Source organism: Eschrichtius robustus, chromosome 7, assembly GCF_028021215.1.
Source record: "Eschrichtius robustus isolate mEscRob2 chromosome 7, mEscRob2.pri, whole genome shotgun sequence".
NCBI lineage: Eukaryota > Metazoa > Chordata > Mammalia > Artiodactyla > Eschrichtiidae > Eschrichtius > Eschrichtius robustus.
The window spans coordinates 57799361-57821856 of NC_090830.1; positions in this window are offsets into that span (position 1 = coordinate 57799361).

Consider the following 22496-nt stretch of genomic DNA (forward strand, 5'->3'; position numbering starts at 1 on the left):
TGCTTGGTACCCATTCCATGGGTCCCAAATCTCCAGGTTCAAGGGCATCTTCCTACATCGAAAACATGCATGAGAAACCCAGAAGATGGTACACCGTGTGATCGGGAAAGGTTGCTAAAACGCACCTCATTTCTCGTCTGATGGTGCTCGGGTTCGCCATTCTAGCCGCTTTACTAGCAATCTTCCTCCTTGGAGAATCAGCAGCTTTAACCTCCTGTTCCGTACAGGTTGCAATTTGTCCTGAGGATGAACGGGAAGAGGGGGAACCAATGGGAGACTAGCTCTAGGTGTTGGGACAGGCACAGGTCACTCTATTTTCCCATCAGGAAGAAGAATTAACCACAGGCTCATCCTGCCGCCCGGAACCCGAATAGGGTCTGAAGCAATCCTGCGCTTTTGCGGCCAGCTCCCAAGAAAGCGAGTTGAAAAATGGAGCTCAGGGGCACTGCAATTCACAAATCTGCAGAGTTATAAATGATAACTGTCGTCCACAAATATATTCAGGGAAGGCAACGAAGAGGATTTGAAAGCAAGGCAGAATTGCAGGAAACAGATTTCAGGAGGTAGATTCGAATCGCATTTAAAGCACAGGAAAAGCGGCAAAACCTCGACAATGATGCCCTTGGCCAAAAAGGGCGTATGCGTTTTTTCCTGAATATATTCAGGAAAAAACGCATACGCCCTTTTTGGCCAACCAAGCAACCTGGAAAGGCAAATCAGCGCTACAAAGAAGTCTCGCTTCGCATCGGTCAAAAGGGCCATGCTGAATAAAGGGTCAAAACCAGAAATGCAGGACAGGCCATGGAGAAACGGGAGCCTTGCTACGCTGATGGGCGGGATGTAAATTGCCAACAGCCACTCTGGAGAAGTGTACGGTGTGTCCTGAAACATCTAAAAAACACAGCTTAGAGAGCATAGGGCACTTCCACTCATGGGCGTATACATTGGGAAAACTAAAAATCAGCAAGTCACAGGCACCCCAAAGTTTAGGGCTGCTCTGTTGACAAGAACCTCCACTTCGTTACACCTTAAATATCCCAGGAAAGAGAAAAATGGATAAAGAAGTTGTGGTCCTTATGTACAAAGGAATATCACTCAGCCATGAAATCAACGTCATAAGGCTAGTAGCAGCATGATGAGTGGATTTAGGTACGACGATTCTAATTGAAATAAGTCACACAGAAAAAGACACTTGCCATAAGATATCACTTATAGAGGGAATGGAAAAACCGCTACACTGGAACTGAATTACAAAACAGAACAGAGTCACACGTTTAGAAAACACACTATAGCTGCTTAACGGGAAAGGTGAGGTGAGGTGATGCCTAAAACAAGGGTTTCAAATTAGCTCAGATACCGTTCCATAAACCCAATATTTAATAGACAAGACCTACTCCTTGCTCAGTGAACTGGACTCAACACCCCCTATTCACCGCCCAAGAATATATCTGAGTAGTAAGAATCTTAAAACCTATGTATTGATATCTCTCTGTAAGTGAGTCAAGTGCGTGTAAAGCGGCATAAAGACAGCAGTGAAAAGCAGCTAAACCCCATTATAAAAATCAATAACTTTTAAAAACCCGTGAAACAAAGACAGTGAAAGAGAGAGAAATTCTTACAAAATTCGTTCAGGGGCTGTGATGCCACCTGGATTGACCATATCTAGACCCACAGCTGATTGCGACATAAGGGTGGACACTCTTGGGGCTGAGAGGTTTGGTGAGGTTGGGTGAGCAAACGCAGACCCTTTAAAGTAATACTGCGTGGTATCCATCCCATTGGTCCCAAATCTCCAGGTTAAAGGGCATCTTCCTACATCGAAAACATGCATGAGAAACCCAGAAGATGGTCCACCGAGTGATCGGGAAAGGTTTATAAAACGCACCTCATTTCTCATCTCCTTGTGCTCGGGTTCGCCATTCCAGCCGCTTTACTAGCAATCTCCCTCCTTGGAGAATCAGCAGCTTTAACCTCCTGTTCCGTACAGGTTGCAATTTGTCCTGAGGATGAACGGGAAGAGGGGGAACCAATGGGAGACTAGCTCTAGGTGTTGGGACAGGCACAGGTCACTCTATTTTCCCATCAGGAAGAAGAATTAACCACAGGCTCAGCCTGCCGCCCGGAACCCGAATAGGGCCTGAAGCAATCCTGCGCTTTTGCGGCCAGCTCCCAAGAAAGCGAGTTGAAAAATGGAGCTCAGGGGCACTGCAATTCACAAACCTGCAGAGTTATAAATGATAACTCTCGTCCACAAATATATTCAGGGAAGGCAACGAAGAGGATTTGAAAGCAAGGCAGAATTGCAGGAAACAGATTTCAGGAGGTAGATTCGAATCGCCTTTAAAGCACAGGAAAAGCGGCAAAACCTCGACAATGATGCCCTTGGCCAAAAAGGGCGTATGCGTTTTTTCCTGAATATATTCAGGAAAAAACGCATACGCCCTTTTTGGCCAACCAAGCAACCTGGAAAGGCAAATCAGCGCTACAAAGAAGTCTCGCTTCGCATCGGTCAAAAGGGCCATGCTGAATAAAGGGTCAAAACCAGAAATGCAGGACAGGCCATGGAGAAACGGGAGCCTTGCTACGCTGATGGGCGGGATGTAAATTGCCAACAGCCACTCTGGAGAAGTGTACGGTGTGTCCTGAAACATCTAAAAAACACAGCTTAGAGAGCATAGGGCACTTCCACTCATGGGCGTATACATTGGGAAAACTAAAAATCAGCAAGACACAGGCACCCCAAAGTTTAGGGCTGCTCTGTTGACAAGAACCTCCACTTCGTTACACCTTAAATATCCCAGGAAAGAGAAAAATGGATAAAGAAGTTGTGGTCCTTATGTACAAAGGAATATCACTCAGCCATGAAATCAACGTCATAAGGCTCGTAGCAGCATGATGAGTGGATTTAGGTACGACGATTCTAAGTGAAATAAGTCACACAGAAAAAGACACTTGCCATAAGATATCACTTATAGAGGGAATGGAAAAACCGCTACACTGGAACTGAATTACAAAACAGAACAGAGTCACACGTTTAGAAAACACACTATAGCTGCTTAACGGGAAAGGTGAGGTGGGGTGATGCCTAAAACAAGGGTTTCAAATTAGCTCAGATACCGTTCCATAAACCCAATATGTAATAGACAAGACCTACTCCTTGCTCAGTGAACTGGACTCAACACCCCCTATTCACCGCCCAAGAATATATCTGACTAGTAAGAATCTTAAAACCTATGTATTGATATCTCTCTGTAAGTGAGTCAAGTGCGTGTAAAGCGGCATAAAGACAGCAGTGAAAAGCAGCTAAACCCCATTATAAAAATCAATAACTTTTAAAAACCCGTGAAACAAAGACAGTGAAAGAGAGAGAAATTCTTACAAAATTCGTTCAGGGGCTGTGATGCCACCTGGATTGACCATATCTAGACCCACAGCTGATTGCGACATAAGGGTGGACACTCTTGGGGCTGAGAGGTTTGGTGAGGTTGGGTGAGCAAACGCAGACCCTTTAAAGTCATACTGCTTGGTACCCATTCCATGGGTCCCAAATCTCCAGGTTCAAGGGCATCTTCCTACATTGAAAACATGCATGAGAAACCCAGAAGATGGTACACCGTGTGATCGGGAAAGGTTGCTAAAACGCACCTCATTTCTCGTCTGATGGTGCTCGGGTTCGCCATTCTAGCCGCTTTACTAGCAATCTTCCTCCTTGGAGAATCAGCAGCTTTAACCTCCTGTTCCGTACAGGTTGCAATTTGTCCTGAGGATGAACGGGAAGAGGGGGAACCAATGGGAGACTAGCTCTAGGTGTTGGGACAGGCACAGGTCACTCTATTTTCCCATCAGGAAGAAGAATTAACCACAGGCTCATCCTGCCGCCCGGAACCCGAATAGGGCCTGAAGCAATCCTGCGCTTTTGCGGCCAGCTCCCAAGAAAGCGAGTTGAAAAATGGAGCTCAGGGGCACTGCAATTCACAAACCTGCAGAGTTATAAATGATAACTCTCGTCCACAAATATATTCAGGGAAGGCAACGAAGAGGATTTGAAAGCAAGGCAGAATTGCAGGAAACAGATTTCAGGAGGTAGATTCGAATCGCCTTTAAAGCACAGGAAAAGCGGCAAAACCTCGACAATGACGCCCTTGGCCAAAAAGGGCGTATGCGTTTTTTCCTGAATATATTCAGGAAAAAACGCATACGCCCTTTTTGGCCAACCAAGCAACCTGGAAAGGCAAATCAGCGCTACAAAGAAGTCTCGCTTCGCATCGGTCAAAAGGGCCATGCTGAATAAAGGGTCAAAACCAGAAATGCAGGACAGGCCATGGAGAAACGGGAGCCTTGCTACGCTGATGGGCGGGATGTAAATTGCCAACAGCCACTCTGGAGAAGTGTACGGTGTGTCCTGAAACATCTAAAAAACACAGCTTAGAGAGCATAGGGCACTTCCACTCATGGGCGTATACATTGGGAAAACTAAAAATCAGCAAGACACAGGCACCCCAAAGTTTAGGGCTGCTCTGTTGACAAGAACCTCCACTTCGTTAAACCTTAAATATCCCAGGAAAGAGAAAAATGGATAAAGAAGTTGTGGTCCTTATGTACAAAGGAATATCACTCAGCCATGAAATCAACGTCATAAGGCTAGTAGCAGCATGATGAGTGGATTTAGGTACGACGATTCTAAGTGAAATAAGTCACACAGAAAAAGACACTTGCCATAAGATATCACTTATAGAGGGAATGGAAAAACCGCTACACTGGAACTGAATTACAAAACAGAACAGAGTCACACGTTTAGAAAACACACTATAGCTGCTTAACGGGAAAGGTGAGGTGGGGTGATGCCTAAAACAAGGGTTTCAAATTAGCTCAGATACCGTTCCATAAACCCAATATGTAATAGACAAGACCTACTCCTTGCTCAGTGAACTGGACTCAACACCCCCTATTCACCGCCCAAGAATATATCTGACTAGTAAGAATCTTAAAACCTATGTATTGATATCTCTCTGTAAGTGAGTCAAGTGCGTGTAAAGCGGCATAAAGACAGCAGTGAAAAGCAGCTAAACCCCATTATAAAAATCAATAACTTTTAAAAACCCGTGAAACAAAGACAGTGAAAGAGAGAGAAATTCTTACAAAATTCGTTCAGGGGCTGTGATGCCACCTGGATTGACCATATCTAGACCCACAGCTGATTGCGACATAAGGGTGGACACTCTTGGGGCTGAGAGGTTTGGTGAGGTTGGGTGAGCAAACGCAGACCCTTTAAAGTAATACTGCGTGGTACCCATCCCATTGGTCCCAAATCTCCAGGTTAAAGGGCATCTTCCTACATCGAAAACATGCATGAGAAACCCAGAAGATGGTCCACCGAGTGATCGGGAAAGGTTTATAAAACGCACCTCATTTCTCATCTCCTTGTGCTCGGGTTCGCCATTCCAGCCGCTTTACTAGCAATCTCCCTCCTTGGAGAATCAGCAGCTTTAACCTCCTGTTCCGTACAGGTTGCAATTTGTCCTGAGGATGAACGGGAAGAGGGGGAACCAATGGGAGACTAGCTCTAGGTGTTGGGACAGGCACAGGTCACTCTATTTTCCCATCAGGAAGAAGAATTAACCACAGGCTCAGCCTGCCGCCCGGAACCCGAATAGGGCCTGAAGTAATCCTGCGCTTTTGCGGCCAGCTCCCAAGAAAGCGAGTTGAAAAATGGAGCTCAGGGGCACTGCAATTCACAAACCTGCAGAGTTATAAATGATAACTCTCGTCCACAAATATATTCAGGGAAGGCAACGAAGAGGATTTGAAAGCAAGGCAGAATTGCAGGAAACAGATTTCAGGAGGTAGATTCGAATCGCCTTTAAAGCACAGGAAAAGCGGCAAAACCTCGACAATGATGCCCTTGGCCAAAAAGGGCGTATGCGTTTTTTCCTGAATATATTCAGGAAAAAACGCATACGCCCTTTTTGGCCAACCAAGCAACCTGGAAAGGCAAATCAGCGCTACAAAGAAGTCTCGCTTCGCATCGGTCAAAAGGGCCATGCTGAATAAAGGGTCAAAACCAGAAATGCAGGACAGGCCATGGAGAAACGGGAGCCTTGCTACGCTGATGGGCGGGATGTAAATTGCCAACAGCCACTCTGGAGAAGTGTACGGTGTGTCCTGAAACATCTAAAAAACACAGCTTAGAGAGCATAGGGCACTTCCACTCATGGGCGTATACATTGGGAAAACTAAAAATCAGCAAGACACAGGCACCCCAAAGTTTAGGGCTGCTCTGTTGACAAGAACCTCCACTTCGTTACACCTTAAATATCCCAGGAAAGAGAAAAATGGATAAAGAAGTTGTGGTCCTTATGTACAAAGGAATATCACTCAGCCATGAAATCAACGTCATAAGGCTCGTAGCAGCATGATGAGTGGATTTAGGTACGACGATTCTAAGTGAAATAAGTCACACAGAAAAAGACACTTGCCATAAGATATCACTTATAGAGGGAATGGAAAAACCGCTACACTGGAACTGAATTACAAAACAGAACAGAGTCACACGTTTAGAAAACACACTATAGCTGCTTAACGGGAAAGGTGAGGTGGGGTGATGCCTAAAACAAGGGTTTCAAATTAGCTCAGATACCGTTCCATAAACCCAATATGTAATAGATAAGACCTACTCCTTGCTCAGTGAACTGGACTCAACACACCCTATTCACCGCCCAAGAATATATCTGACTAGTAAGAATCTTAAAACCTATGTATTGATATCTCTCTGTAAGTGAGTCAAGTGCGTGTAAAGCGGCATAAAGACAGCAGTGAAAAGCAGCTAAACCCCATTATAAAAATCAATAACTTTTAAAAACCCGTGAAACAAAGACAGTGAAAGAGAGAGAAATTCTTACAAAATTCGTTCAGGGGCTGTGATGCCACCTGGATTGACCATATCTAGACCCACAGCTGATTGCGACATAAGGGTGGACACTCTTGGGGCAGAGAGGTTTGGTGAGGTTGGGTGAGCAAACGCAGACCCTTTAAAGTAATACTGCTTGGTACCCATCCCATGGGTCCCAAATCTCCAGGTTCAAGGGCATCTTCCTACATCGAAAACATGCATGAGAAACCCAGAAGATGGTACACCGTGTGATCGGGAAAGGGTGCTAAAACGCACCTCATTTCTCGGCTGATGGTGCTCGGGTTCGCCATTCTAGCCGCTTTACTAGCAATCTTCCTCCTTGGAGAATCAGCAGCTTTAACCTCCTGTTCCGTACAGGTTGCAATTTGTCCTGAGGATGAACGGGAAGAGGGGGAACCAATGGGAGACTAGCTCTAGGTGTTGGGACAGGCACAGGTCACTCTATTTTCCCATCAGGAAGAAGAATTAACCACAGGCTCATCCTGCCGCCCGGAACCCGAATAGGGCCTGAAGCAATCCTGCGCTTTTGCGGCCAGCTCCCAAGAAAGCGAGTTGAAAAATGGAGCTCAGGGGCACTGCAATTCACAAACCTGCAGAGTTATAAATGATAACTCTCGTCCACAAATATATTCAGGGAAGGCAACGAAGAGGATTTGAAAGCAAGGCAGAATTGCAGGAAACAGATTTCAGGAGGTAGATTCGAATCGCATTTAAAGCACAGGAAAAGCGGCAAAACCTCGACAATGATGCCCTTGGCCAAAAAGGGCGTATGCGTTTTTTCCTGAATATATTCAGGAAAAAACGCATACGCCCTTTTTGGCCAACCAAGCAACCTGGAAAGGCAAATCAGCGCTACAAAGAAGTCTCGCTTCGCATCGGTCAAAAGGGCCATGCTGAATAAAGGGTCAAAACCAGAAATGCAGGACAGGCCATGGAGAAACGGGAGCCTTGCTACGCTGATGGGCGGGATGTAAATTGCCAACAGCCACTCTGGAGAAGTGTACGGTGTGTCCTGAAACATCTAAAAAACACAGCTTAGAGAGCATAGGGCACTTCCACTCATGGGCGTATACATTGGGAAAACTAAAAATCAGCAAGACACAGGCACCCCAAAGTTTAGGGCTGCTCTGTTGACAAGAACCTCCACTTCGTTACACCTTAAATATCCCAGGAAAGAGAAAAATGGATAAAGAAGTTGTGGTCCTTATGTACAAAGGAATATCACTCAGCCATGAAATCAACGTCATAAGGCTCGTAGCAGCATGATGAGTGGATTTAGGTACGACGATTCTAAGTGAAATAAGTCACACAGAAAAAGACACTTGCCATAAGATATCACTTATAGAGGGAATGGAAAAACCGCTACACTGGAACTGAATTACAAAACAGAACAGAGTCACACGTTTAGAAAACACACTATAGCTGCTTAACGGGAAAGGTGAGGTGGGGTGATGCCTAAAACAAGGGTTTCAAATTAGCTCAGATACCGTTCCATAAACCCAATATGTAATAGACAAGACCTACTCCTTGCTCAGTGAACTGGACTCAACACCCCCTATTCACCGCCCAAGAATATATCTGACTAGTAAGAATCTTAAAACCTATGTATTGATATCTCTCTGTAAGTGAGTCAAGTGCGTGTAAAGCGGCATAAAGACAGCAGTGAAAAGCAGCTAAACCCCATTATAAAAATCAATAACTTTTAAAAACCCGTGAAACAAAGACAGTGAAAGAGAGAGAAATTCTTACAAAATTCGTTCAGGGGCTGTGATGCCACCTGGATTGACCATATCTAGACCCACAGCTGATTGCGACATAAGGGTGGACACTCTTGGGGCTGAGAGGTTTGGTGAGGTTGGGTGAGCAAACGCAGACCCTTTAAAGTCATACTGCTTGGTACCCATTCCATGGGTCCCAAATCTCCAGGTTCAAGGGCATCTTCCTACATCGAAAACATGCATGAGAAACCCAGAAGATGGTACACCGTGTGATCGGGAAAGGTTGCTAAAACGCACCTCATTTCTCGTCTGATGGTGCTCGGGTTCGCCATTCTAGCCGCTTTACTAGCAATCTTCCTCCTTGGAGAATCAGCAGCTTTAACCTCCTGTTCCGTACAGGTTGCAATTTGTCCTGAGGATGAACGGGAAGAGGGGGAACCAATGGGAGACTAGCTCTAGGTGTTGGGACAGGCACAGGTCACTCTATTTTCCCATCAGGAAGAAGAATTAACCACAGGCTCATCCTGCCGCCCGGAACCCGAATAGGGCCTGAAGCAATCCTGCGCTTTTGCGGCCAGCTCCCAAGAAAGCGAGTTGAAAAATGGAGCTCAGGGGCACTGCAATTCACAAATCTGCAGAGTTATAAATGATAACTGTCGTCCACAAATATATTCAGGGAAGGCAACGAAGAGGATTTGAAAGCAAGGCAGAATTGCAGGAAACAGATTTCAGGAGGTAGATTCGAATCGCATTTAAAGCACAGGAAAAGCGGCAAAACCTCGACAATGATGCCCTTGGCCAAAAAGGGCGTATGCGTTTTTTCCTGAATATATTCAGGAAAAGACGCATACGCCCTTTTTGGCCAACCAAGCAACCTGGAAAGGCAAATCAGCGCTACAAAGAAGTCTCGCTTCGCATCGGTCAAAAGGGCCATGCTGAATAAAGGGTCAAAACCAGAAATGCAGGACAGGCCATGGAGAAACGGGAGCCTTGCTACGTTGATGGGCGGGATGTAAATTGCCAACAGCCACTCTGGAGAAGTGTACGGTGTGTCCTGAAACATCTAAAAAACACAGCTTAGAGAGCATAGGGCACTTCCACTCATGGGCGTATACATTGGGAAAACTAAAAATCAGCAAGACACAGGCACCCCAAAGTTTAGGGCTGCTCTGTTGACAAGAACCTCCACTTCGTTACACCTTAAATATCCCAGGAAAGAGAAAAATGGATAAAGAAGTTGTGGTCCTTATGTACAAAGGAATATCACTCAGCCATGAAATCAACGTCATAAGGCTCGTAGCAGCATGATGAGTGGATTTAGGTACGACGATTCTAAGTGAAATAAGTCACACAGAAAAAGACACTTGCCATAAGATATCACTTATAGAGGGAATGGAAAAACCGCTACACTGGAACTGAATTACAAAACAGAACAGAGTCACACGTTTAGAAAACACACTATAGCTGCTTAACGGGAAAGGTGAGGTGAGGTGATGCCTAAAACAAGGGTTTCAAATTAGCTCAGATACCGTTCCATAAACCCAATATATAATAGACAAGACCTACTCCTTGCTCAGTGAACTGGACTCAACACCCCCTATTCACCACCCAAGAATATATCTGACTAGTAAGAATCTTAAAACCTATGTATTGATATCTCTCTGTAAGTGAGTCAAGTGCGTGTAAAGCGGCATAAAGACAGCAGTGAAAAGCAGCTAAACCCCATTATAAAAATCAATAACTTTTAAAAACCCGTGAAACAAAGACAGTGAAAGAGAGAGAAATTCTTACAAAATTCGTTCAGGGGCTGTGATGCCACCTGGATTGACCATATCTAGACCCACAGCTGATTGCGACATAAGGGTGGACACTCTTGGGGCTGAGAGGTTTGGTGAGGTTGGGTGAGCAAACGCAGACCCTTTAAAGTCATACTGCGTGGTACCCATCCCATGGGTCCCAAATCTCCAGGTTCAAGGACATCTTCCTACATCGAAAACATGCATGAGAAACCCAGAAGATGGTACACCGTGTGATCGGGAAAGGTTGCTAAAACGCACCTCATTTCTCGTCTGATGGTGCTCGGGTTCGCCATTCCAGCCGCTTTACTAGAAATCTCCCTCCTTGGAGAATCAGCAGCTTTAACCTCCTGTTCCGTACAGGTTGCAATTTGTCCTGAGGATGAACGGGAAGAGGGGGAACCAATGGGAGACTAGCTCTAGGTGTTGGGACAGGCACAGGTCACTCTATTTTCCCATCAGGAAGAAGAATTAACCACAGGCTCATCCTGCCGCCCGGAACCCGAATAGGGCCTGAAGCAATCCTGCGCTTTTGCGGCCAGCTCCCAAGAAAGCGAGTTGAAAAATGGAGCTCAGGGGAACTGCAATTCACAAACCTGGAGAGTTATAAATGATAACTCTCGTCCACAAATATATTCAGGGAAGGCAACGAAGAGGATTTGAAAGCAAGGCAGAATTGCAGGAAACAGATTTCAGGAGGTAGATTCGAATCGCCTTTAAAGCACAGGAAAAGCGGCAAAACCTCGACAATGATGCCCTTGGCCAAAAAGGGCGTATGCGTTTTTTCCTGAATATATTCAGGAAAAAACGCATACGCCCTTTTTGACCAACCAAGCAACCTGGAAAGGCAAATCAGCGCTACAAAGAAGTCTCGCTTCGCATCGGTCAAAAGGGCCATGCTGAATAAAGGGTCAAAACCAGAAATGCAGGACAGGCCATGGAGAAACGGGAGCCTTGCTACGCTGATGGGCGGGATGTAAATTGCCAACAGCCACTCTGGAGAAGTGTACGGTGTGTCCTGAAACATCTAAAAAACACAGCTTAGAGAGCATAGGGCACTTCCACTCATTGGCATATACATTGGGAAAACTAAAAATCAGCAAGACACAGGCACCCCAAAGTTTAGGGCTGCTCTGTTGACAAGAACCTCCACTTCGTTACACCTTAAATATCCCAGGAAAGAGAAAAATGGATAAAGAAGTTGTGGTCCTTATGTACAAAGGAATATCACTCAGCCATGAAATCAACGTCATAAGGCTCGTAGCAGCATGATGAGTGGATTTAGGTACGACAATTCTAAGTGAAATAAGTCACACAGAAAAACACACTTGCCATAAGATATCACTTATAGAGGGAATGTAAAAACCGCTACACTTGAACTGAATTACAAAACAGAACAGAGTCACACGTTTAGAAAACACACTATAGCTGCTTAACGGGAAAGGTGAGGTGGGGTGATGCCTAAAACAAGGGTTTCAAATTAGCTCAGATACCGTTCCATAAACTCAATATGTAATAGACAAGACCTACTCCTTGCTCAGTGAACTGGACTCAACACCCCCTATTCACCGCCCAAGAATATATCTGACTAGTAAGAATCTTAAAACCTATGTATTGATATCTCTCTGTAAGTGAGTCAAGTGCGTGTAAAGCGGCATAAAGACAGCAGTGAAAAGCAGCTAAACCCCATTATAAAAATCAATAACTTTTAAAAACCCGTGAAACAAAGACAGTGAAAGAGAGAGAAATTCTTACAAAATTCGTTCAGGGGCTGTGATGCCACCTGGATTGACCATATCTAGACCCACAGCTGATTGCGACATAAGGGTGGACACTCTTGGGGCTGAGAGGTTTGGTGAGGTTGGGTGAGCAAACGCAGACCCTTTAAAGTAATACTGCGTGGTACCCATCCCATTGGTCCCAAATCTCCAGGTTCAAGGGCATCTTCCTACATCGAAAACATGCATGAGAAACCCAGAAGATGGTCCACCGAGTGATCGGGAAAGGTTTATAAAACGCACCTCATTTCTCATCTCCTTGTGCTCGGGTTCGCCATTCCAGCCGCTTTACTAGCAATCTCCCTCCTTGGAGAATCAGCAGCTTTAACCTCCTGTTCCGTACAGGTTGCAATTTGTCCTGAGGATGAACGGGAAGAGGGGGAACCAATGGGAGACTAGCTCTAGGTGTTGGGACAGGCACAGGTCACTCTATTTTCCCATCAGGAAGAAGAATTAACCACAGGCTCATCCTGCCGCCCGGAACCCGAATAGGGCCTGAAGCAATCCTGCGCTTTTGCGGCCAGCTCCCAAGAAAGCGAGTTGAAAAATGGAGCTCAGGGGCACTGCAATTCACAAACCTGCAGAGTTATAAATGATAACTCTCGTCCACAAATATATTCAGGGAAGGCAACGAAGAGGATTTGAAAGCAAGGCAGAATTGCAGGAAACAGATTTCAGGAGGTAGATTCGAATCGCATTTAAAGCACAGGAAAAGCGGCAAAACCTCGACAATGATGCCCTTGGCCAAAAAGGGCGTATGCGTTTTTTCCTGAATATATTCAGGAAAAAACGCATACGCCCTTTTTGGCCAACCAAGCAACCTGGAAAGGCAAATCAGCGCTACAAAGAAGTCTCGCTTCGCATCGGTCAAAAGGGCCATGCTGAATAAAGGGTCAAAACCAGAAATGCAGGACAGGCCATGGAGAAACGGGAGCCTTGCTACGCTGATGGGCGGGATGTAAATTGCCAACAGCCACTCTGGAGAAGTGTACGGTGTGTCCTGAAACATCTAAAAAACACAGCTTAGAGAGCATAGGGCACTTCCACTCATGGGCGTATACATTGGGAAAACTAAAAATCAGCAAGACACAGGCACCCCAAAGTTTAGGGCTGCTCTGTTGACAAGAACCTCCACTTCGTTACACCTTAAATATCCCAGGAAAGAGAAAAATGGATAAAGAAGTTGTGGTCCTTATGTACAAAGGAATATCACTCAGCCATGAAATCAACGTCATAAGGCTCGTAGCAGCATGATGAGTGGATTTAGGTACGACGATTCTAAGTGAAATAAGTCACACAGAAAAAGACACTTGCCATAAGATATCACTTATAGAGGGAATGGAAAAACCGCTACACTGGAACTGAATTACAAAACAGAACAGAGTCACACGTTTAGAAAACACACTATAGCTGCTTAACGGGAAAGGTGAGGTGGGGTGATGCCTAAAACAAGGGTTTCAAATTAGCTCAGATACCGTTCCATAAACCCAATATGTAATAGACAAGACCTACTCCTTGCTCAGTGAACTGGACTCAACACCCCCTATTCACCGCCCAAGAATATATCTGACTAGTAAGAATCTTAAAACCTATGTATTGATATCTCTCTGTAAGTGAGTCAAGTGCGTGTAAAGCGGCATAAAGACAGCAGTGAAAAGCAGCTAAACCCCATTATAAAAATCAATAACTTTTAAAAACCCGTGAAACAAAGACAGTGAAAGAGAGAGAAATTCTTACAAAATTCGTTCAGGGGCTGTGATGCCACCTGGATTGACCATATCTAGACCCACAGCTGATTGCGACATAAGGGTGGACACTCTTGGGGCTGAGAGGTTTGGTGAGGTTGGGTGAGCAAACGCAGACCCTTTAAAGTAATACTGCGTGGTACCCATCCCATTGGTCCCAAATCTCCAGGTTCAAGGGCATCTTCCTACATCGAAAACATGCATGAGAAACCCAGAAGATGGTCCACCGAGTGATCGGGAAAGGTTTATAAAACGCACCTCATTTCTCATCTCCCTGTGCTCGGGTTCGCCATTCCAGCCGCTTTACTAGCAATCTCCCTCCTTGGAGAATCAGCAGCTTTAACCTCCTGTTCCGTACAGGTTGCAATTTGTCCTGAGGATGAACGGGAAGAGGGGGAACCAATGGGAGACTAGCTCTAGGTGTTGGGACAGGCACAGGTCACTCTATTTTCCCATCAGGAAGAAGAATTAACCACAGGCTCATCCTGCCGCCCGGAACCCGAATAGGGCCTGAAGCAATCCTGCGCTTTTGCGGCCAGCTCCCAAGAAAGCGAGTTGAAAAATGGAGCTCAGGGGCACTGCAATTCACAAACCTGCAGAGTTATAAATGATAACTCTCGTCCACAAATATATTCAGGGAAGGCAACGAAGAGGATTTGAAAGCAAGGCAGAATTGCAGGAAACAGATTTCAGGAGGTAGATTCGAATCGCCTTTAAAGCACAGGAAAAGCGGCAAAACCTCGACAATGATGCCCTTGGCCAAAAAGGGCGTATGCGTTTTTTCCTGAATATATTCAGGAAAAGACGCATACGCCCTTTTTGGCCAACCAAGCAACCTGGAAAGGCAAATCAGCGCTACAAAGAAGTCTCGCTTCGCATCGGTCAAAAGGGCCATGCTGAATAAAGGGTCAAAACCAGAAATGCAGGACAGGCCATGGAGAAACGGGAGCCTTGCTACGCTGATGGGCGGGATGTAAATTGCCAACAGCCACTCTGGAGAAGTGTACGGTGTGTCCTGAAACATCTAAAAAACACAGCTTAGAGAGCATAGGGCACTTCCACTCATGGGCGTATACATTGGGAAAACTAAAAATCAGCAAGACACAGGCACCCCAAAGTTTAGGGCTGCTCTGTTGACAAGAACCTCCACTTCGTTACACCTTAAATATCCCAGGAAAGAGAAAAATGGATAAAGAAGTTGTGGTCCTTATGTACAAAGGAATATCACTCAGCCATGAAATCAACGTCATAAGGCTCGTAGCAGCATGATGAGTGGAATTAGGTACGACGATTCTAAGTGAAATAATTCACACAGAAAAAGACACTTGCCATAAGATATCACTTATAGAGGGAATGGAAAAACCGCTACACTGGAACTGAATTACAAAACAGAACAGAGTCACACGTTTAGAAAACACACTATAGCTGCTTAACGGGAAAGGTGAGGTGGGGTGATGCCTAAAACAAGGGTTTCAAATTAGCTCAGATACCGTTCCATAAACCCAATATGTAATAGACAAGACCTACTCCTTGCTCAGTGAACTGGACTCAACACCCCCTATTCACCGCCCAAGAATATATCTGACTAGTAAGAATCTTAAAACCTATGTATTGATATCTCTCTGTAAGTGAGTCAAGTGCGTGTAAAGCGGCATAAAGACAGCAGTGAAAAGCAGCTAAACCCCATTATAAAAATCAATAACTTTTAAAAACCCGTGAAACAAAGACAGTGAAAGAGAGAGAAATTCTTACAAAATTCGTTCAGGGGCTGTGATGCCACCTGGATTGACCATATCTAGACCCACAGCTGATTGCGACATAAGGGTGGACACTCTTGGGGCAGAGAGTTTTGGTGAGGTTGGGTGAGCAAACGCAGACCCTTTAAAGTAATACTGCTTGGTACCCATCCCATGGGTCCCAAATCTCCAGGTTCAAGGGCATCTTCCTACATCGAAAACATGCATGAGAAACCAAGAAGATGGTACACCGTGTGATCGGGAAAGGGTGCTAAAACGCACCTCATTTCTCGTCTGATGGTGCTCGGGTTCGCCATTCTAGCCGCTTTACTAGCAATCTTCCTCCTTGGAGAATCAGCAGCTTTAACCTCCTGTTCCGTACAGGTTGCAATTTGTCCTGAGGATGAACGGGAAGAGGGGGAACCAATGGGAGACTAGCTCTAGGTGTTGGGACAGGCACAGGTCACTCTATTTTCCCATCAGGAAGAAGAATTAACCACAGGCTCATCCTGCCGCCCGGAACCCGAATAGGGCCTGAAGCAATCCTGCGCTTTTGCGGCCAGCTCCCAAGAAAGCGAGTTGAAAAATGGAGCTCAGGGGCACTGCAATTCACAAACCTGCAGAGTTATAAATGATAACTCTCGTCCACAAATATATTCAGGGAAGGCAACGAAGAGGATTTGAAAGCAAGGCAGAATTGCAGGAAACAGATTTCAGGATGTAGATTCGAATCGCATTTAAAGCACAGGAAAAGCGGCAAAACCTCGACAATGATGCCCTTGGCCAAAAAGGGCGTATGCGTTTTTTCCTGAATATATTCAGGAAAAAACGCATACGCCCTTTTTGGCCAACCAAGCAACCTGGAAAGGCAAATCAGCGCTACAAAGAAGTCTCGCTTCGCATCGGTCAAAAGGGCCATGCTGAATAAAGGGTCAAAACCAGAAATGCAGGACAGGCCATGGAGAAACGGGAGCCTTGCTACGCTGATGGGCGGGATGTAAATTGCCAACAGCCACTCTGGAGAAGTGTACGGTGTGTCCTGAAACATCTAAAAAACACAGCTTAGAGAGCATAGGGCACTTCCACTCATGGGCGTATACATTGGGAAAACTAAAAATCAGCAAGACACAGGCACCCCAAAGTTTAGGGCTGCTCTGTTGACAAGAACCTCCACTTCGTTACACCTTAAATATCCCAGGAAAGAGAAAAATGGATAAAGAAGTTGTGGTCCTTATGTACAAAGGAATATCACTCAGCCATGAAATCAACGTCATAAGGCTCGTAGCAGCATGATGAGTGGATTTAGGTACGACGATTCTAAGTGAAATAAGTCACACAGAAAAAGACACTTGCCATAAGATATCACTTATAGAGGGAATGGAAAAACCGCTACACTGGAACTGAATTACAAAACAGAACAGAGTCACACGTTTAGAAAACACACTATAGCTGCTTAACGGGAAAGGTGAGGTGAGGTGATGCCTAAAACAAGGGTTTCAAATTAGCTCAGATACCGTTCCATAAACCCAATATTTAATAGACAAGACCTACTCCTTGCTCAGTGAACTGGACTCAACACCCCCTATTCACCGCCCAAGAATATATCTGAGTAGTAAGAATCTTAAAACCTATGTATTGATATCTCTCTGTAAGTGAGTCAAGTGCGTGTAAAGCGGCATAAAGACAGCAGTGAAAAGCAGCTAAACCCCATTATAAAAATCAATAACTTTTAAAAACCCGAGAAACAAAGACAGTGAAAGAGAGAGAAATTCTTACAAAATTCGTTCAGGGGCTGTGATGCCACCTGGATTGACCATATCTAGACCCACAGCTGATTGCGACATAAGGGTGGACACTCTTGGGGCTGAGAGGTTTGGTGAGGTTGGGTGAGCAAACGCAGACCCTTTAAAGTCATACTGCGTGGTACCCATCCCATGGGTTCCAAATCTCCAGGTTCAAGGGCATCTTCCTACGTCGAAAACATGCATGAGAAACCCAGAAGATGGTACACCGTGTGATCGGGAAAGGTTGCTAAAACGCACCTCATTTCTCGTCTGATGGTGCTCGGGTTCGCCATTCCAGCCGCTTTACTAGCAATCTCCCTCCTTGGAGAATCAGCAGCTTTAACCTCCTGTTCCGTACAGGTTGCAATTTGTCCTGAGGATGAACGGGAAGAGGGGGAACCAATGGGAGACTAGCTCTAGGTGTTGGGACAGGCACAGGTCACTCTATTTTCCCATCAGGAAGAAGAATTAACCACAGGCTCATCCTGCCGCCCGGAACCCGAATAGGGCCTGAAGCAATCCTGCGCTTTTGCGGCCAGCTCCCAAGAAAGCGAGTTGAAAAATGGAGCTCAGGGGCACTGCAATTCACAAACCTGGAGAGTTATAAATGATAACTCTCGTCCACAAATATATTCAGGGAAGGCAACGAAGAGGATGTGAAAGCAAGGCAGAATTGCAGGAAACAGATTTCAGGAGGTAGATTCGAATCGCCTTTAAAGCACAGGAAAAGCGGCAAAACCTCGACAATGATGCCCTTGGCCAAAAAGGGCGTATGCGTTTTTTCCTGAATATATTCAGGAAAAAACGCATACGCCCTTTTTGGCCAACCAAGCAACCTGGAAAGGCAAATCAGCGCTACAAAGAAGTCTCGCTTCGCATCGGTCAAAAGGGCCATGCTGAATAAAGGGTCAAAACCAGAAATGCAGGACAGGCCATGGAGAAACGGGAGCCTTGCTACGCTGATGGGCGGGATGTAAATTGCCAACAGCCACTCTGGAGAAGTGTACGGTGTGTCCTGAAACATCTAAAAAACACAGCTTAGAGAGCATAGGGCACTTCCACTCATGGGCGTATACATTGGGAAAACTAAAAATCAGCAAGACACAGGCACCCCAAAGTTTAGGGCTGCTCTGTTGACAAGAATCTCCACTTCGTTACACCTTAAATATCCCAGGAAAGAGAAAAATGGATAAAGAAGTTGTGGTCCTTATGTACAAAGGAATATCACTCAGCCATGAAATCAACGTCATAAGGCTCGTAGCAGCATGATGAGTGGATTTAGGTACGACGATTCTAAGTGAAATAAGTCACACAGAAAAAGACACTTGCCATAAGATATCACTTATAGAGGGAATGGAAAAACCGCTACACTGGAACTGAATTACAAAACAGAACAGAGTCACACGTTTAGAAAACACACTATAGCTGCTTAACGGGAAAGGTGAGGCGGGGTGATGCCTAAAACAAGGGTTTCAAATTAGCTCAGATACCGTTCCATAAACCCAATATGTAATAGACAAGACCTACTCCTTGCTCAGTGAACTGGACTCAACACCCCCTATTCACCGCCCAAGAATATATCTGACTAGTAAGAATCTTAAAACCTATGTATTGATATCTCTCTGTAAGTGAGTCAAGTGCGTGTAAAGCGGCATAAAGACAGCAGTGAAAAGCAGCTAAACCCCATTATAAAAATCAATAACTTTTAAAAACCCGTGAAACAAAGACAGTGAAAGAGAGAGAAATTCTTACAAAATTCGTTCAGGGGCTGTGATGCCACCTGGATTGACCATATCTAGACCCACAGCTGATTGCGACATAAGGGTGGACACTCTTGGGGCTGAGAGGTTTGGTGAGGTTGGGTGAGCAAACGCAGACCCTTTAAAGTCATACTGCGTGGTACCCATCCCATGGGTCCCAAATCTCCAGGTTCAAGGGCATCTTCCTACATCGAAAACATGCATGAGAAACCCAGAAGATGGTACACCGTGTGATCGGGAAAGGTTGCTAAAACGCACCTCATTTCTCGTCTGATGGTGCTCGGGTTCGCCATTCCAGCCGCTTTACTAGCAATCTCCCTCCTTGGAGAATCAGCAGCTTTAACCTCCTGTTCCGTACAGGTTGCAATTTGTCCTGAGGATGAACGGGAAGAGGGGGAACCAATGGGAGACTAGCTCTAGGTGTTGGGACAGGCACAGGTCACTCTATTTTCCCATCAGGAAGAAGAATTAACCACAGGCTCATCCTGCCGCCCGGAACCCGAATAGGGCCTGAAGCAATCCTGCGCTTTTGCGGCCAGCTCCCAAGAAAGCGAGTTGAAAAATGGAGCTCAGGGGCACTGCAATTCACAAACCTGGAGAGTTATAAATGATAACTCTCGTCCACAAATATATTCAGGGAAGGCAACGAAGAGGATGTGAAAGCAAGGCAGAATTGCAGGAAACAGATTTCAGGAGGTAGATTCGAATCGCCTTTAAAGCACAGGAAAAGCGGCAAAACCTCGACAATGATGCCCTTGGCCAAAAAGGGCGTATGCGTTTTTTCCTGAATATATTCAGGAAAAAACGCATACGCCCTTTTTGGCCAACCAAGCAACCTGGAAAGGCAAATCAGCGCTACAAAGAAGTCTCGCTTCGCATCGGTCAAAAGGGCCATGCTGAATAAAGGGTCAAAACCAGAAATGCAGGACAGGCCATGGAGAAACGGGAGCCTTGCTACGCTGATGGGCGGGATGTAAATTGCCAACAGCCACTCTGGAGAAGTGTACGGTGTGTCCTGAAACATCTAAAAAACACAGCTTAGAGAGCATAGGGCACTTCCACTCATGGGCGTATACATTGGGAAAACTAAAAATCAGCAAGACACAGGCACCCCAAAGTTTAGGGCTGCTCTGTTGACAAGAACCTCCACTTCGTTACACCTTAAATATCCCAGGAAAGAGAAAAATGGATAAAGAAGTTGTGGTCCTTATGTACAAAGGAATATCACTCAGCCATGAAATCAACGTCATAAGGCTCGTAGCAGCATGATGAGTGGATTTAGGTACGACGATTCTAAGTGAAATAAGTCACACAGAAAAAGACACTTGCCATAAGATATCACTTATAGAGGGAATGGAAAAACCGCTACACTGGAACTGAATTACAAAACAGAACAGAGTCACACGTTTAGAAAACACACTATAGCTGCTTAACGGGAAAGGTGAGGTGGGGTGATGCCTAAAACAAGGGTTTCAAATTAGCTCAGATACCGTTCCATAAACCCAATATGTAATAGACAAGACCTACTCCTTGCTCAGTGAACTGGACTCAACACACCCTATTCACCGCCCAAGAATATATCTGACTAGTAAGAATCTTAAAACCTATGTATTGATATCTCTCTGTAAGTGAGTCAAGTGCGTGTAAAGCGGCATAAAGACAGCAGTGAAAAGCAGCTAAACCCCATTATAAAAATCAATAACTTTTAAAAACCCGTGAAACAAAGACAGTGAAAGAGAGAGAAATTCTTACAAAATTCGTTCAGGGGCTGTGATGCCACCTGGATTGACCATATCTAGACCCACAGCTGATTGCGACATAAGGGTGGACACTCTTGGGGCAGAGAGGTTTGGTGAGGTTGGGTGAGCAAACGCAGACCCTTTAAAGTAATACTGCTTGGTACCCATCCCATGGGTCCCAAATCTCCAGGTTCAAGGGCATCTTCCTACATCGAAAACATGCATGAGAAACCCAGAAGATGGTACACCGTGTGATCGGGAAAGGGTGCTAAAACGCACCTCATTTCTCGTCTGATGGTGCTCGGGTTCGCCATTCTAGCCGCTTTACTAGCAATCTTCCTCCTTGGAGAATCAGCAGCTTTAACCTCCTGTTCCGTACAGGTTGCAATTTGTCCTGAGGATGAACGGGAAGAGGGGGAACCAATGGGAGACTAGCTCTAGGTGTTGGGACAGGCACAGGTCACTCTATTTTCCCATCAGGAAGAAGAATTAACCACAGGCTCATCCTGCCGCCCGGAACCCGAATAGGGCCTGAAGCAATCCTGCGCTTTTGCGGCCAGCTCCCAAGAAAGCGAGTTGAAAAATGGAGCTCAGGGGCACTGCAATTCACAAACCTGCAGAGTTATAAATGATAACTCTCGTCCACAAATATATTCAGGGAAGGCAACGAAGAGGATTTGAAAGCAAGGCAGAATTGCAGGAAACAGATTTCAGGAGGTAGATTCGAATCGCATTTAAAGCCCAGGAAAAGCGGCAAAACCTCGACAATGATGCCCTTGGCCAAAAAGGGCGTATGCGTTTTTTCCTGAATATATTCAGGAAAAAACGCATACGCCCTTTTTGGCCAACCAAGCAACCTGGAAAGGCAAATCAGCGCTACAAAGAAGTCTCGCTTCGCATCGGTCAAAAGGGCCATGCTGAATAAAGGGTCAAAACCAGAAATGCAGGACAGGCCATGGAGAAACGGGAGCCTTGCTACGCTGATGGGCGGGATGTAAATTGCCAACAGCCACTCTGGAGAAGTGTACGGTGTGTCCTGAAACATCTAAAAAACACAGCTTAGAGAGCATAGGGCACTTCCACTCATGGGCGTATACATTGGGAAAACTAAAAATCAGCAAGACACAGGCACCCCAAAGTTTAGGGCTGCTCTGTTGACAAGAACCTCCACTTCGTTACACCTTAAATATCCCAGGAAAGAGAAAAATGGATAAAGAAGTTGTGGTCCTTATGTACAAAGGAATATCACTCAGCCATGAAATCAACGTCATAAGGCTCGTAGCAGCATGATGAGTGGATTTAGGTACGACGATTCTAAGTGAAATAAGTCACACAGAAAAAGACACTTGCCATAAGATATCACTTATAGAGGGAATGGAAAAACCGCTACACTGGAACTGAATTACAAAACAGAACAGAGTCACACGTTTAGAAAACACACTATAGCTGCTTAACGGGAAAGGTGAGGTGAGGTGATGCCTAAAACAAGGGTTTCAAATTAGCTCAGATACCGTTCCATAAACCCAATAT